The following is a 16,602-nucleotide window of genomic DNA, read 5'->3' on the forward strand; positions in this document are numbered from 1 at the left end:
GTAATATTTCGACTTTAATCTCGTAATCTTAGATTATTATTTTTTTTAAAGTGGCACTAAAACGCCGTCGTATAATCATACCACGTGCTTGGAAATAATATTTCATATCTTCCACTGCATTCGTTATTTGTAGTGCGCCAGCCACCCAATAGCAATAAGATGTCCCAGCTTTCAAAATCAGTTTTATAGCGAAACACAAATTATGTGTCTTAATGTTTTTCAAGCTCTTTTTTGATCAGATCGCTGTATTTATGTGAAACAAACTGTTTTCTTTGTGAAAATTCCAAATATGTTACAATTTAATCTCGTAATATTTCGACTTTATTTTCGTAATATTTCGACTTTATTCTCGAAACATTTCGAGTTTAGGCTATTCTCGTAGTATTTTGACTTTATTCTTGTAGTATTACGACTTTATTCTCGTAATATTTGACTACATTCTCGTAGTAGGCCTATTACGACTATATTCTCGTAATCTTAGATTTTTATTTTTATTTTTTGATGGCACGTGGCACTAAAACGCTGTCGTATTACATAACAAGCTGAAGTAAAAAAAAAAACAAAAAAAACTATACTTTATATAGCCTAACTATATGTCATTTTTGCACCTGTAGCGCATATGCTATATAAACGTTTTTTTTTTTTTTTGAGGATTCTACGTATGTGATTAGGTCCTCTGGGCTGTGATTAAAGCATATCTAAAGGCATTGTGTGGAGTCTGTCTTGTTTCTGCTGCAGGTAGGCTATACAGTGGAACACTGATCTTAGTGCTAAGTGATAGTGTTATAGGAGGCACGTCCTGATTTTGCCAAGTCCGATGTGTTCCTAGGTCAACATATTTTGTTGACCCTGGAACAACATTTTACTCCAAAAATATATTCTTAACCATATCCCTACACCTAAACCTAACCTTAACCATGAGTAATCCCTAAAATCAGAGGAAATGATAGATGAATGACACTGATGTACAAGCACCAAACACTGATTTTAAGCATAAACTTCACAAAATCTATAAACTGGTTCTTCAAATCTGATTGGTTAATCACAATGTTGTTCCAGGGTCAACAACGATGTTGTCCCAGGAACATGTCTCACTTGGTAAAATCAGGTTAGGCTTATAGGAGCAAGACATTGTCCGACTCTGTCTAAGGCCTGGTTCTCCAGTGCGGTCGGTGCGAATGTGGAATTTCTACCACATATGAAAAATGTACTTCTCTTTTGTGATTAAGTGCTCCCAGAAAGCTGTCATGAATTAGAATGATTAGATTCTACACTCATCTGATATCTGATACTCACCTGTGGATTTGGGCAGGCGGTGATAGCAGTTTCTTGACTGAATTCATCGGAATTACCCCCAGAGTAAGTTCATTGCTTAAATAAGACATTAATTCAGACTGACACTGTTTAAGCCTTGGTATTTTAATCTAAATAACTGTAACTGCCCAGAGTGCAATACATGAATGGTCATGTGTTATGGGTTTTTGGTTGTGTAGTGTGAAAATTGATGGTTTTGTGATGCATTTATATAATATTATTACAGAATATAAAATTGTAAATAAATTAAAGAACCGTCTTTAATTGTTGAAGAATTCCAGATCCAGCAGTTCAATCTCAACCAACAAGATTTAATGTATTTTCATTTGTCACTTGTGAAAAACTCTTCATTTGGCAATATTCGTTTTATTATACACCAGGTGTAAATGTACATCTAATCACATTGACAAGTAAAACATCACCTCTCCTCAATGAGCCACACAATTTGAGATGCAGGGTTACTGCGAGATACGGGTCAAAGTTGGAAAAACACTTAACTATTAAACTATTAAAGTTTAATAGTTAAAGACTTGAAAATAAAAATAAAATATCTCCAAATGTGAGCAATAGTAATAAAGTGATGCTTATGATGCTGGATTGGCGAATTCATCTTTTGTATTGCATCAGATCATTTCAATGAATGATTTGATCAAGTTTTCACCCATCAAATTAAACGTGTGAATGAGTTCTTGTTTCTAACCCATTGACTCTGGTCACAAAAAAAAAAAAAAAAAAAAAAAAAAACTAATCCTAATGCTTTCCTTAGCAAACACCTCTAATTAAAGAAATTAACAAATTAGAAGTTTGACATAAAAATAAGGTGAATTCATGTATTCATTATTTTCAACATTAAAAATACACTACATTTAACTCTACAAAACTGCAAAATACAGAGAAAAAGTCTCAAAAACCAAACTTACTTTTCCAATTAAAAATGTACAATACTGTACCCAGCCACAACGATCTAAAATCGTTGGCAATGTACATACTGCACGCAGACCGTTCTGTGCTGGGCCCTCAGAGAGATGTGGACGTCTCTGACAGAAGTCCTTAAAACTTTTGCTGTCCTCTTGTCTCAAGTGGGGCTTGCTGATCGACAGCGCTGCCAGGCTGGCTGCCCCGTTTCGGGATATCTGAAGGAGTTTGGCACATGAAGCCTCGTGGTCTAGTGTGTTCTCAGGGGCTTGGCATACACGTGCTCCAGGAAATGTGAGGACAGCAACATGAACAGGGTTGCTAAGAACACCACGGTCACAGAGGACAGAAGCACGTAGCGGCCGGTGAAGAACATATCCACTACTGAAAAACATCGGAGGCTTACAGCTTAAATTATTTAACATATTACACAGTTACTGGAAAGTAATTAAAACCACGAGGGCTTTGATGTTTCCATTAATATTTTTAATTAACATGGAATGTATTCAGTATGTAATAATTTTCTCCACTAGAGGTCAGCAGGGTTCTTTAAAGAAATGTAACCGCAACTTCAGACACCTTACAAGACCACGGACGCAAATAATGTGTTTGTGTGTGTGTCTAATATATATATATATATATATATATATATATATATATATATATATATATATATATATATATATATATATATATATATATATATTAACACCTTTCATTCAGAAAGGACACATTAAATTGACTATGGCAAAGACATTTATAATGTTACATAAGATTTATATTTTAAATAAAAGCTAATCAGAAAATGTGAATAATTTGTGACACTGACTGGAGTAATGGCTTTACCATCACAGGAATAAGTGACATTTTAAAATATATTACAGTAAAACAGAAAAGTTATTTTACATTGTAATAATATTCACAGCATTACTGTTTTTAAAATAAATATTTTGTTTGTTTGTTTTTGTTAAATTATTCCAAATATCTAGAAATAACTAGAAACATAAAAGATTTAAGTAAACTAGATTTAATATTTTATATGTGTGTGTGTGTGTGTGTGTGTGCTAAAATATTTTTGTTTTATAACAAAATGCGGATTACTCCACTGTGGCAACCCCTGATAAAAGGGCATGCCTAAGTAAGAGAGAGAGAGAGTGTGTAAAAGTGTTAAATAGTGTTAAATAGTAAGAACACACTATGTCCCTACAGTCATGAACTAGAGTATGAGGCCTAAATCATGGGAGAGGCCACAACCTACATTAAACAACAGTCAGAGAAGATGTCTTTGTGTGTGTGTGTGTGTGTATGCATGTGTATGCGTGAGGGGGCTCTGTCTCAGGCGAAAGCAGTGTGCTCTCGTTTAACACATCTCACTTTCTAATTTGCCAATTAGCCAGCTAGCGAAGCACAGAGCAGAGGCCATGTTTTATTAATGTGGCATCGAATGTACGGCAGTGAGCTCCTGTTTGGGGCTGGCCTAATTGGCACTGTGATAGAATTCCTTTGTACAACAGCAAGGGTTACCCATTTCTCATTCAATACACTGTCACCTATCAAGAAAAAAAAAACTGTTATCTGGTCATACCTGCTGCAAGCAAATCAGCAACGGGTGTAACATGGATTTGGTGCTATGCACAAAGAAGAGTCTATTGCACAATGTACATTGATTAAAGCTTACTTTTATGCACTACCCTACTTGAAATTAACTTCTAAAAGGTGTTTTTGACATCAAAAAATGGCATCTCTTGCTGATAACAAAAATTGTAGTTGTAAATCTGAGAACATCTGTTACAAATATAAAAAGAACTACACTATTCAACTTGAGATCTCAAGTCTATATATCAAACTGAGAACAGTGAGTTATCAAATAGTTTTAGGTCTAAGATTCGATTTGATTCAGCCAACATGTTTCTGTTTTGTTATTGAAGAATGAAAGGTAAATGGTTTGGGTTTTGTTTGTGCAGACAAGAGGGTGAGTTGGCAGCTCAGAGCGCTGGTTTTGGCAAAGACAGACTTTGGGAAAAAGCTGTTGTGTTTGTGCTCGTCTGCTGTTGAGGAGAGATAAACTAGCACATGTCTTTCTCAAATATAACTCTCACACACAGAGCAGTACAGTGCACCTAACTCTCTATTCAAGCATGAATATCAGAATTCAATAAAACAAAATAATTATCAAATCACGTGTACATTAACTTTTCATGTTTATACTGCCATTCAAAAGTTTGGGATCATTAAGATTTTTATGTTTTTTAAAGAAGTCTCTTCTGTTCATCGTGGATGCATTTATTTGATCAGAAATACAGAAATAATTGTGAAATATTATTTCAATTTAAAATAATGTTTTTCTATTTTAATATAATTTAACATGTAATTTATTGCTGTGATCAAAGCTGAATTTTCAGCATCATTACTTGAGTCTTCAGCATCACAATATCCTTCATAAATCATTCCGATATGCTGATTTAATATCAATATTGTAAACAGTATTGCTGATTCATATTTTGTCACCTGTGGTACTTTTTTCAGGATTCCTTGATATATAAAATGTTTAAAAAATAAACAGCATTTGTTCAAAATAGACATCTTTTGTGACAAATTGCAACACCATTTAAAAGTCTGGGGTCAGTATTTTTAAAGAAATTAATGTTTTTATTCATCAAGGATGTGTTAAATCGATAAAAAGTGATAGTGAAGACTTATATTGTTAGAAAAGTTTTATATTTTAAATAAACACTGTTTTAACTTTATTCATCAAATAATCCTGTAAAAAGTATCACAGCTGACAAAAAACTATTAAGCAGCACAACTGTTTCCAACATTGATAATGATAATAAATCAAAATATTAGAGTAATTTCTGAAGGATCATGACACTGAAGGCTGTAGTAATGGCTGATGAAGATTCAACTTTGTATCACATGAATAAATTATATTTTAAAGTATATTCAAATAGAAAAGAAGTCTTTTAAATGGTAATACTATTTTATGACAATGCTGAATAAAGTCGTCGTTTTTGCTATTTTTGGACCAAAATGTATTTTCGATGCTTCAAAAAATTCCAACGGACCCTATGATGTCACATGGACTACTTTGATGATGTTTTTTTTAACCTTTCTGGACATGGACAGTATACCGTTCACACAGCTTCAATGGAGGGACTGAGAGCTCTCGGACTAAATCTAAAATATCTTAAACTGTGTTCCGAAGATAAAAGGAGGCCTTACATGTTTGGAACAGCATAAGGGTGAGTTATTAATGACATAATTTTAATTTTTGGCGAACTAACCCTTTAAACAATGCAAGGGGTTTTGGCCCAGTTCCGGCCCAGCCAAAATCCATGTGGGCCAGATGTGGGCCGAATCTGGGCAGAAACTGCTTTCTGTCTGGGTGGGAAGCGTGCAATAACTTTAGCAATCAAAAATGAATGATTTAGCCAGCAAACTAATCCCTTTAAACCATTAATGGCCAAACTAATCATTTTGTATATAAATTTTACCTCATAAAACAGCCGACTGCGTAGTTCTAAATAATATACTGATTTGCGGTGAGAAACGTGCTGCAGAAAGTATAAAATATTTCCATGGAAACACCGTCGCTTCTATTTACGTCCACGAATCAGGTTCGTGAACAGTATGCTGGGAGTTGTAGTTTATGTGAATCCTGAGTATGCGTAGTACGTGTAAACAATTTACGTTGTCTTTGGAAGCTCACTGATAATGAAATGATCTTTTAATCTTTTACTGTATAATATTTTAATCGCATAGGTGTTTTTTTATTTTATTTCAGTCCTCTTTCTACAGACTGGTCAGTAATTGTGAATATATATATATATATATATATATATATATATATATATATATATATATATATATATATATATATATATAGTGTGTGTGTGTGTGTGTGTGTATCCATGAGGTAAGTATAAAAACAATAGAAGTTTGTGGAAAGTCCCCACAATTCACAGAAACCTACTAGTGTGTGTGTGTGTGTGTGTGTGTGTGTTTGCAAGTGTAGGCCTACATCCATTATTATTACTACCTTCATTTGAATATATTTGAATATATTTTTGTCTACAGCATAGCTAAAATATAAAAGACAATTAATTACACGTTATCTTAGTACACTGTAAACGGGAATAACTAACTAATATTTAAAATAACTTTTATTTTTATATGGGTATCCTATCAAAAATAAACAATGGACGAATGAATGAGTAGCCTACTCCAAAGCTAGCATAGGCTATTTGATCCAGATTAGTCTTTATCAGTCGTGACCTTGCTTGTAACCTATGGTTATGTTTCTGTAGGCCAATAATAATAATAATAATAATAATAATAATAATAATAATAATAATAATACGTTTTAGTTATAAGATGATGTACAGTGTGAAAATAACTAAACATACATTTGGGATTTGACCAGGTGGCAAATTGTCTCGTTTCCTGTGGCACAAATAAATCGGTTTCCTCTGCTTTCCCACTAAGCGAACAGCCGAGGCGACCTGCAGCCGAATGTAGGTTTCGTTTGATGCCGATAGAGGGCCAGCGGGCTCCGCCGTTAATGAACCGGAGATGCGCCTGCAGGGGCCCGGGTGTTCGGTACGGCACGGAATAATGCCAGTGGACGAGGAACCGCGGAGGTGTACACTCGGCAGCGAGGGGTACAGGGAGAGAGAGAGGGTGGAGGGGGGAGGTGGTGGGAGGGGTCTGAAATGGCAGACGTCACGGCTTGTGTAGGGGAGTATAGGCTGTGTTGTCAGCCTGGTGTCAGTCTGATGAAGATTGGCATTCAGGTAAGCTGTCATTCATTTTCAATGTCAGAGCGCGGAGCGGGCGAACACTCCAGCCTGTTTCCCCCCTCGCGCTCTCATTACAAAAGGCAGGACATTATTCATACAGACTGGCCGAGGGCTGAGGGGAGAGAATGATAGACAGAGAGAGAAAGTGAGGGAGAGAGAGAGAGAGAGAGCGCGCGTGAGTGAGCGGAAGGGAGGAGGAGGAGGAAGAGAACGAGTGCGATAGAAGGAGGGAGGAAGAGAGGAAAGACGGGAGAAGATGCCGCGCAGTTTTGGGGAGCGCATACGTGTCTTTCTGGATGATTGTTTTGATGGATGAAGCGTTTGGACTTGTGAAATGTGGTGGTAATTTTTGTGTCGACATTTTTGTTGGGCTTTAAAGGGCATTTTAAAAATGATTTTATAATCTTTTCCGTAGGGATATATGACTGATTAGTCATAATCATAACGCGCAAAATAAACTCATCTAAATCACATTTTGAATTTTAATTGGGATGTATTTTGCTATCGCCAGTGCTTTGTTGTTAGCTATACTTATGTCTTATTGGCTTTTAATGAGTTGTACAAGATTATAGCTCTATTTGTATTTTACTGTTCGTTTATGACTGGTCAGTTTTGAAATAAGGTAACATTATTGTTTATCTGACACTCTTCTGCCAGTTTGACATGAAATCAGACAATGTTTAGAAAATTAAAAACATAGTTCACCTGTGTTATGCAAATTATAGCTTACAATGACTTCACGGAGTCAAGGTTTTAAAGAATAGGTACATTTTGGGTCGTTCTTTTCTTTTCTTTTTTTGCCGCCAGTGACAAGTGTGAATCTATAATACATTTTTTTATGAATAATAATATGTTTTACGTTTTGTTCATGAACTGTCCGATACCAAAGTCATTTTAAGAGGTAGCCTAATAGTCTTTGCTTTTACTGACACTAATAACTGTGTTGGGGCAGCGTACTGTTGTTATGGTTACCGCATCGCCACGTCTTTTCGCTTGCGACTATTTAGCGACAGTTGAAAAATACGCATGTCTTCTTTGAATAACTATATAATCTATCTTTTATGTTTAAAATTGTTGTTTAAAAGTGCGTGTATGTACTTTTAAAGTCCCCCATCTTTTATATTTGACGCACTTGTTGTGATGCTTGTAGAAATAGATGCTCCTCCCTCGAGACGTAATTCCCCTTCTTCCTTGTAGCGAAATAACAGACATAACAGTAAACACATGTAAAAACAGTATTAGAAATACTATTAAAAGCAAGTTTGATTGGGTTCTATTACAGTTATAATAGTTCAGCTATTACTTAATAAAAAAGGTGTCAGTTTAATGGCTCTTTGATGCTGCTTTCTTATTAATACTATATATATATATATATATATATATATATATATATATATATATATATATATATACACATACATACATATATATATATATATATATATATATATATATATACACATACATACATATATATATATATATATATATATATATACACATACATACATATATATATATATATATATATATATATATATATATATATATATATATATACATATATATATATATATATATATATATATATATATATATATATATATATATATATATATATATAGTATTAATAAGAAAGCAGAATATCTATATTCTTATATTTGTTCTCTGATTTATAAAACATGAAGCTGATTGTTCCATTTTGACTTGCAGACTTGGTATTGCAAGCGATTAAGTTACTCATTGGATACAGACCTGTTCCTTTGTAAAAGTTTAGTGACTTTTTAATATTGCATATGATATTAAGCAACCTTAACTGCACTGGGACTGCATTTTTCTGTAAATTTGGATTCTATACCTAAACTAGCAAAGCTGAAAAACACGGATCATTGTGAAGGTCTCTGTAAAGTATGAAATACTTTTTGTCAAGATATCAAGGTTGTTTGCATTTTACAACAATTTGCAAGTTTATATGAAAATAGATTAATTTATACATAGTTATTTTCTGCAAATCAAAATGGTCCACCAGTCATGTTAGGTTAATAATTGAATTTCATGATTGAAACATTAATTAGATAATTTCTGATCTTGTGCTCCATTTTTTTTTTTTTTTGCAGAAACGTGGTGAGAAAATAGTCTTAAATAATTTTTCTGATGGCTTAATACAAACAGAACCTGATATAGATAAAAACATAAATTCTGAATGTGTTTGAACAATTAACACTCTCTACAGATATTTAAATGTGATGATCACAGTCTTTCCAGTACAAAGTTGTATATTTGAAATTCTTAATCTTTGGTCTCAAATATTATGACATACAAACTGGCTGTTGTGTAGCATCTGGACACATACATGAGAGTGACATTGCAAGCCCATTTTCTACCCAAAGTCAAATCTCATTTAATCAGCTGTTTTATTTCTGCAGTGCAAGCGATCACACGGCTGTAATGTTTTGTCTGGAAGATAAAAGTTGTTGGATGGGGCTAATTTAAATGCCGAGATCCCTGCTGGGATCTTAATTGATGATTTGTGTCACGGGACAAGCTGCCCAGGGGCAAAACTGCAAACACAAAATACTCCAACTTTATTTGCATATTCCCTTTCTCCACATTATGAGCAAATTACAATCTGAGGTTCAATACTGCAGGACCCGGAGCTCTTTTGGTCTAATCACTGATAAAATGACTCAGTCGCCCTAAATGAGGGAAGTAAACTGAGCAAAAAAGAAGATTGTAAACCAGTTGTAATGCTTCTTGACTTGCATAAAGCTATTTAGAAAATTGTCTTCCATTCTAATGTGTCGTTTTTAATGCTTACTAAATACATCCACGGCACTAATCATTTAAATGCCAATTTTTCTGCAGGTCTCTTTCGGATTTTCAGATCTTACACGTTGTTTGTCTGTTGACAGTTAATGAGATACTCGTCGTATCTGTGCAAAATAAAAAATGCAGACTCAAATGGGAATTATTCATTAGTCTGTAGTCTGCTGTGGTCTTTTGTGTTCAAGGTGAAACAATATGAGGCTACATTGTTCTGGGCTCTTCTTAAATGCACAGAGACAGAGCTGTATTCTTACAGGCTTCCACCGCTAAGCCTTTGCTGATCCTGATGGCTCTCTGAGGAACGTGGGCCTGTTATTGCCGTTGGACGGCTGTGTGTCCAAATGACTTCGCTGCTCTCCTACCGCTAGGCACGGCGGTCAAACTCCTCTCTTGGGATCTGGAGGTAGAGGAAGATTTGCTTGATATACGTCTTCAGGCACTTAACGGTCACCCGTATGCTGGCGTTCACATAACAGGCAGTGCTGTTTTCATGTCACTCTGGCCTTGGAGAGACGTGGCATGATATGTTGAAACTGACGTGGATTTGATTTCCGAGAAAACAAAGACTTGGAATTGCCAGTCTCTGAAAAGAAGCAATGATCTGATGTTAACAAATGCAATGAAGTTGTCCTTTGGTGTGCATGTCAGCACTTGTCACTCGCTTAAATAGATGCCGGCAAGTGACAAATGACTTGATGAAAATCTGCCCTTGATTATCCTTGTACTCATGTCTATATCTGCAGCATTTAAAACAGCTCAAACAAAATAATAGATCAAAATAGATTAATAAGAAGTCTAAAATGTATAAAATGAATTGAAAACAGTTAAGAATAGAAAATGATTATACATCAAATAAAGTGCAGTCAGTTGGGACATGGCACAGTGCTCATTCAATAAACGCACATTTAGTCTTCATTTAAATGTGACTAATGTTTTAGCACATCTGATCTCTTCTGATGTAACTCGTTCCACGCAGTTTGTGCTACACACATGAGTGGTACAGTACCAGAAATTGTTTGACTTATTGAGAAAATGAGAGCTATTTATTTTAATATCATTGAGATACTATTGTACATTTTATTAATATTTTAATCAGTTTTTGTTTGTTTTTCATTTTATTTTTAGTTAGTTTAAGCATTTTATTATTATTATTTTATTTATAAATTTTTTTGTAGTACATCATGTTTGCTAAATTGATTAATGTAGCACTGGCAAATATTTGAAATATGTATACACACACACACACACACACACACACACACACATATTTATGACATTTTTTTAATATGGTTTTAGTTTTAGTTAACTATAATAACCCTGCCTTGCAGGTCATTGTGTGGTTATTAGAGGTTTTAAAAAAAAGTATATATATACATATACATATACATATACATATACATATACATATATATGAATCACGGTATGGCTGCATTTGTAGAAACCTGTATTATTTGGTCTATAATGTTGTTTAAATCATTATTTTCACAGCCATTTACTGTAATTATATGTGTGCATGTCTTAAAATGGTCTCATGCCTTTGGTTTGATTTTAAAAACCCTGCAGAATTCCTGGGAAAAAAATCTACTAGACTTGCATTGCAGGAGGAACCCAAGCCAATTCTAGAAACCAGAATATCATATTGTGATTTGTAGGTGGGATCTTTTGATTTTGACCATTGAGTACCAGCAACACCTCAGCAACTGCACACTACTGCCCTGACAATCACCAGTGAACTGCAGTCACCTTTGAACCGGTTGGCAATTTTTAAAAATAAAGTATTATTATCTCATGCAAATGACAAAGTTTTTCATAAGAATGGAAAAAAAAAATACTTCACTAGGATCAAAAGCAGAATCAAATTAGCAGCAGCTTATTATTAATTCTGAATTTAAAAACCTTGAACAACACTGTAAACCTTCAAGTGCCTTTGTTCTTATCTCTAGTGGAATGCTGATAATCCAAGTAAAAATGTACTCAGCGTCACTGAGGGAAATACCAACACTTCCACCAAATCCTGAATTTATTATATTTCTGAGTTGTTTCTCAGAAAAGATAAAGGTTGGAAATATTTTATTTGAATTCGGTTTGAGATCAAAGTAGAAAAAAAACACACACCCAAGACCAATTCAACCCCCCCCCCCAAATATATAAATATATGCATGAGTATAATAACTAGTCAAATTAAAATAATGTGCTAGAGGCAGGAGAGTGCTTGACTAAGGTTGAGAGAGAATGATGTTTAATATTTTCTCTATTAGAGCGTGCATGAGAATTGTAGTCCTCACATGTTTTAGACATTTCAGATGTTGGTGTCATTTGGCGTGACTGGAGATAGATAGATGTTCTCCAGTGGTGCATTGTGTGCATTTCGCTCTCCTGTCTTCTGCAGTGCGCCGTTTTTATTAGAGCTGAAATAGTGCATTGAATTCTCATCTATTACTGTAAAAGCCATCTTCTCCGAAAGTCGCATCTCGCTCCATCCCGTTTCAATGACATCATTCATAAAGGCATGTTTTTCTCCCATTCACACTTCCTGCTCTGTCCTCTGGAGCATTCAAACACAGACCACCATTGATTCCAACCACCTGATTTCATTTGGACCTTTGACACTGAGCTATATCGGAGTTTCCTCTCCCGCTGATCTATTTGTGCATCTTTTGTTGCGTTTCGAACAGAACCCCTTACGTTTCCATCATCCTCTTTCAAGCTAAGAGCCATTGAAAGGCATTGATCGGTAGCTGTACGTGTGCAAAATGCCATGCATAACAGATTCACTTAACAGCAAGGACTTATTATTTTCCTTTTATTAATGCATTGGAATGGTTTTCCTTATAAAGATGGTGAGTGACTCCTGAATAACGTCTAATTAAAAGGATTATTAATGCACATCAATCCATATAAATGGATCTGAGTTTTATTTACAAGGTGGTGTATCTCAGTTTTATCTCAGTTTTAGTTTTATTGGCCTGTTGATATTAGGAACTCCTTTTTTTTGCTTTCTAATAAAATGCATCAGTATCAATCATCCTCTGGGACGTCAAAAAGCACTTGGCTTCCTGGTGGCTTTAACCAAAATCTTTGATTTACAGCTTGCAGTTTCTCGTGCTGCTAGCTTGCAGTTTTTTTTTCTGCTTGATAACTGTGTCTTTATTTATTTATTTCAACCGAGACTAATTCCAATTTAGTTTGGATATTTGGATAGAGCCTACTGATCCTTTGAATAGTCCTTTTGATGCTATGAATCTATTAGGTGATCTACAAATAATATGTATGTTGTATACAAAATATTATTTTTTTCCCCATCTTTTTTTTGAGAAACACTTTGTGCTTAATGAAATTTATTATCAAATGCACTCAAATTAACACCTGCATTACCAAATGTTCTTTAATAGACTGAAAAGAAACAATTTTCAGTGACAAATTGCTAGTAAATTTCACGAACAATTACAAAGAAATGGCAAGTAAAACACTAAATTAAATTCTAAAATTATATGTAGAAAACGATGATTAATGATTTGTTTATTATATTTAAAAATTTGTAGCTAATAAGAATCCCTAAAATTATTGCAGATATTTTTAAGACAAAAGCCGTATTCTTCGTTTTATACAAGTTGATGAAATAAATGTTTTTTTTAGTATTAATACTTTTTCAAATATATTAATTATGATAGCTACTGGAAGTCTATAATAATAATAATAAAAAACCTAAGTTGCAAGGAATTTTAGGCTTCCCTTCCCCTTCATGCAGGGAAATGCAGAGTGCAGACAAACTGCAGTGAATTTATTTCCAGAAGTGAAGGGTAATGGATTTGGGAATGTGTGGAAAGCTGTGTGGCCCACATCGACTGCTCTAAACTCAGTGGAGATTCATTTTTGTACTAATATTATAGCTCAAAATGTCTCTAAAAAAAAGCAAAATGATACAGGAGTTCTAGCATCAATAAAAACACTTTTTTCAAGGGAGGCTATTAGTGTTATTGTACCACAATGGTTACAGAATAGTCTTGTAAAGTGTTTTAATGTCACTAAATGATTTATTTTAATAAGTTAAAAGTGATTTTCACAACCACTCTGCAATTTAGTGTTGAAAAAGTTGCTAATTTCCCTATTATTTGTCTGTTTATATATGTGGATGTTTTTATCAGTCCAACAGTGCGAGTGTTCATCATTATATCTGAATTCCTCAGAGCGCAGTGCTGTTTAGCACTGCTGGTGGGTGATATTTGATACATCAGTTTAAGCAGCACGATTTTAGGCTGTGGGGTGCTTTGCTTTCCTCGAGCACATGAGAGATTTCACACCAACGCTCGCACACACCAGCTGCTTTATTGCGTTCATACAGTATGTGCCGACAGTTTTGGGAAAACCTCATGTCATTTCAGATTTAAGAGGCGGTTGCATTCGCCAACAAAAGGCCTCAGCAACATATTTTTGGCTTTTTAATGGATGTTCCAACCACGCTAAACCACATATGGCTGCTTCTCGCTCTGCTTTGTTTTTAGGGGCCCCAGAAGGCATTAAGTTGTTTCCTTTCAAGTGGAGTGTAAACATATTAAAGATTGCAGACTGAGTGTGTTCTGGCTTTAGTGTTTAGAGATATCTCTGAACATTAAACAATCTTTTATTCCCAAAGCAGCTACTTTGCAATAAATTAGCACATTACTATAGTGTTTCCCAATCGTTTTGGTCTTATGTACCCCCATAGCCTCATCAGCAAGACTCAAGTACCCCTGCATCAAAACTAAACTTGAAAAGTTTTTATTTTCAGTTATATTGTACTACATATCATTCTGAATTATCATTAATGTTATCAGAAGGCAAATGATTAAATCATTTTTTTTTCTGACTTACATGTGATTATCACTCCAAATGAAGTCTTATTATTCTAGATTGGTCTTAATAAATACATAATAATAAAAAAAAAAAAAAAAAAAAAAAAAATATATATATATATATATATATATATATATATATATATATATATATACATATATATATATATATAATCATGCTTATTAAATCACACACACACACACACACACACGTGTGTACATGTACATGCAGTGTAAATAATGTTCATAGTTAGTGTCACATTCCATCTATATTATATTTTAATAGTACACCTATCTGTATATCATGCTGATAGTATTTAAAAATATTTAAATTTTGTCCATAGTCTTTCCTTATCTGTCTATTTATTTTACATTTGTAACATATTGTAGACACTGTCTGGTTAGATGCTAACTGCATTCCGTTGCCTTGTTCCTTACATGTGCAATGACAATAAAATTGAATCAAATCTACTCTAATAATTAATAGTATTTAATAAGTATTTATTACATTATATTACATTATTTATTCCATTATTACATATTAATGTTAAATTAAAAATCATCATATATTTTTTAACTTTTTCTGTCCAATGCACCTTCCCCATTGAAATGAATGGATATTCAGCGCTCTCTGTTGCAGTGTTAACTCTGCTGTGGTGACCTTACTGAATTGACTGGTTGATGATCTTACGGACAGACGCCTGTACTTCAGTTTTCTCCAGCTGCTAGCCGTCAGACTTCTGGTGACTGTTCAATTGAAAACTTAGAGGGAGATAAATATAGCAGATGAAATTGTGCCGCGCTTTGTGTGAAACTGTAGAAACGGATGGTCTTCGGAGAAATCATCACATGCCATACGGGGGATGATATTAATGCGAGCCTGCAAACACTGGGTGCGATAACAGCTAGGAGACTGATCAGCGATGCATCAGCCATTTATCGACCACAACTGTGTGGAAAACAATCTTGTGCTCCCTGACTGTTAGAACTTTATAGCGTTGCCCTTCAGAAAGGACTGATGACAGCTCTGAGCTAAAAGTGAAATATAAACAGCTGCTGCCCCAGAGTGTGAGGGAAATGTAGACGCATGCATGTTGTGCTCTGCCATAGCTGGGGTAGGATGACACAAGTTTTTGGTAAGAGCTAGGACAGCGAATGCCCTCACCGTTAGGTAGAGAACTTGGGCCCATGCACCCAGGTGGCTAATACATCCTTGCCAGTTTTGGAACAGAAGTGCAAAGCAATGCACAGAAGGTGGCAGTAATGCAAGATATGGTGTACACCTGCCTTTTATATCTCTGTCATGTCGCAGTCCACCATTCTGCTGGTCATATGTGCTCCAGAGGTATTTATAAACCACTATAGACACTTAATACAGCTCATCACACCTTTTAGCTCAGCTGACTTTAGCAAAAAACACAACTGGCCTGAGCAAGAGGGAAAGGGTTAACTTTTTCATTCCCATTAGAAAAGGAGGGTGGAAAAACAGAGTGAGAGGTCATGGTGAACACATATAGGGTAGGGGAATTCCTCACTGTCCTTCCTAAACCTGCCAGTGTAATCAGAGTGGATAATACAACTTCTGTGGCAGTGGAAAACCTGGTAAATGGTAACCTAGAACTAAATTAAAAGCTAGATTAAAGATCAACCAAACTGTGTTTAAAAAAGTGGACTGAGGACACCATTATTATTGTGGTGGAAGGATTTTGTTTCTGAACTGTGTCAAAACACAATGAACAATGTAACCGTTGCATTATCAATGTTGCCATAAGAATCGCTGTTGTGGGAATTAGCATAAACTGTCATATATATATATAGTGAGTAAGACATCTAGTGTAACAGTATCGACAGTTTATTAAAGTTTGTTACTGCCTCAGTAATACAGGGACTCCTGTATGTACAATAGCAGTGCACAC

The 16,602-nt window shown here is 34.7% G+C and overlaps 1 protein-coding gene across 3 annotated transcripts in view; it reads left to right on the forward strand.

Annotated features, from left to right (window-relative positions):
• The first annotated feature begins 6,937 nt into the window (after positions 1-6,937).
• Positions 6,938-16,602, forward strand: part of LOC113073190 (homeobox protein PKNOX2-like) — a 59,158-nt gene continuing 49,493 nt past the window's right edge. For 2 of the 3 annotated variants that reach the window (XM_026246065.1, XM_026246067.1), the window contains exon 1: positions 6,938-7,022. The gene's annotated coding sequence lies outside the window, so the exon portion shown is untranslated. Of the gene's footprint in view, positions 7,023-7,238; positions 7,371-16,602 lie in introns of those variants that run through there. The other variant, XM_026246066.1, reaches the window with a different exon arrangement.

The sequence above is a fragment of the Carassius auratus genome, unplaced genomic scaffold (assembly GCF_003368295.1).
Source record: "Carassius auratus strain Wakin unplaced genomic scaffold, ASM336829v1 scaf_tig00011586, whole genome shotgun sequence".
NCBI lineage: Eukaryota > Metazoa > Chordata > Actinopteri > Cypriniformes > Cyprinidae > Carassius > Carassius auratus.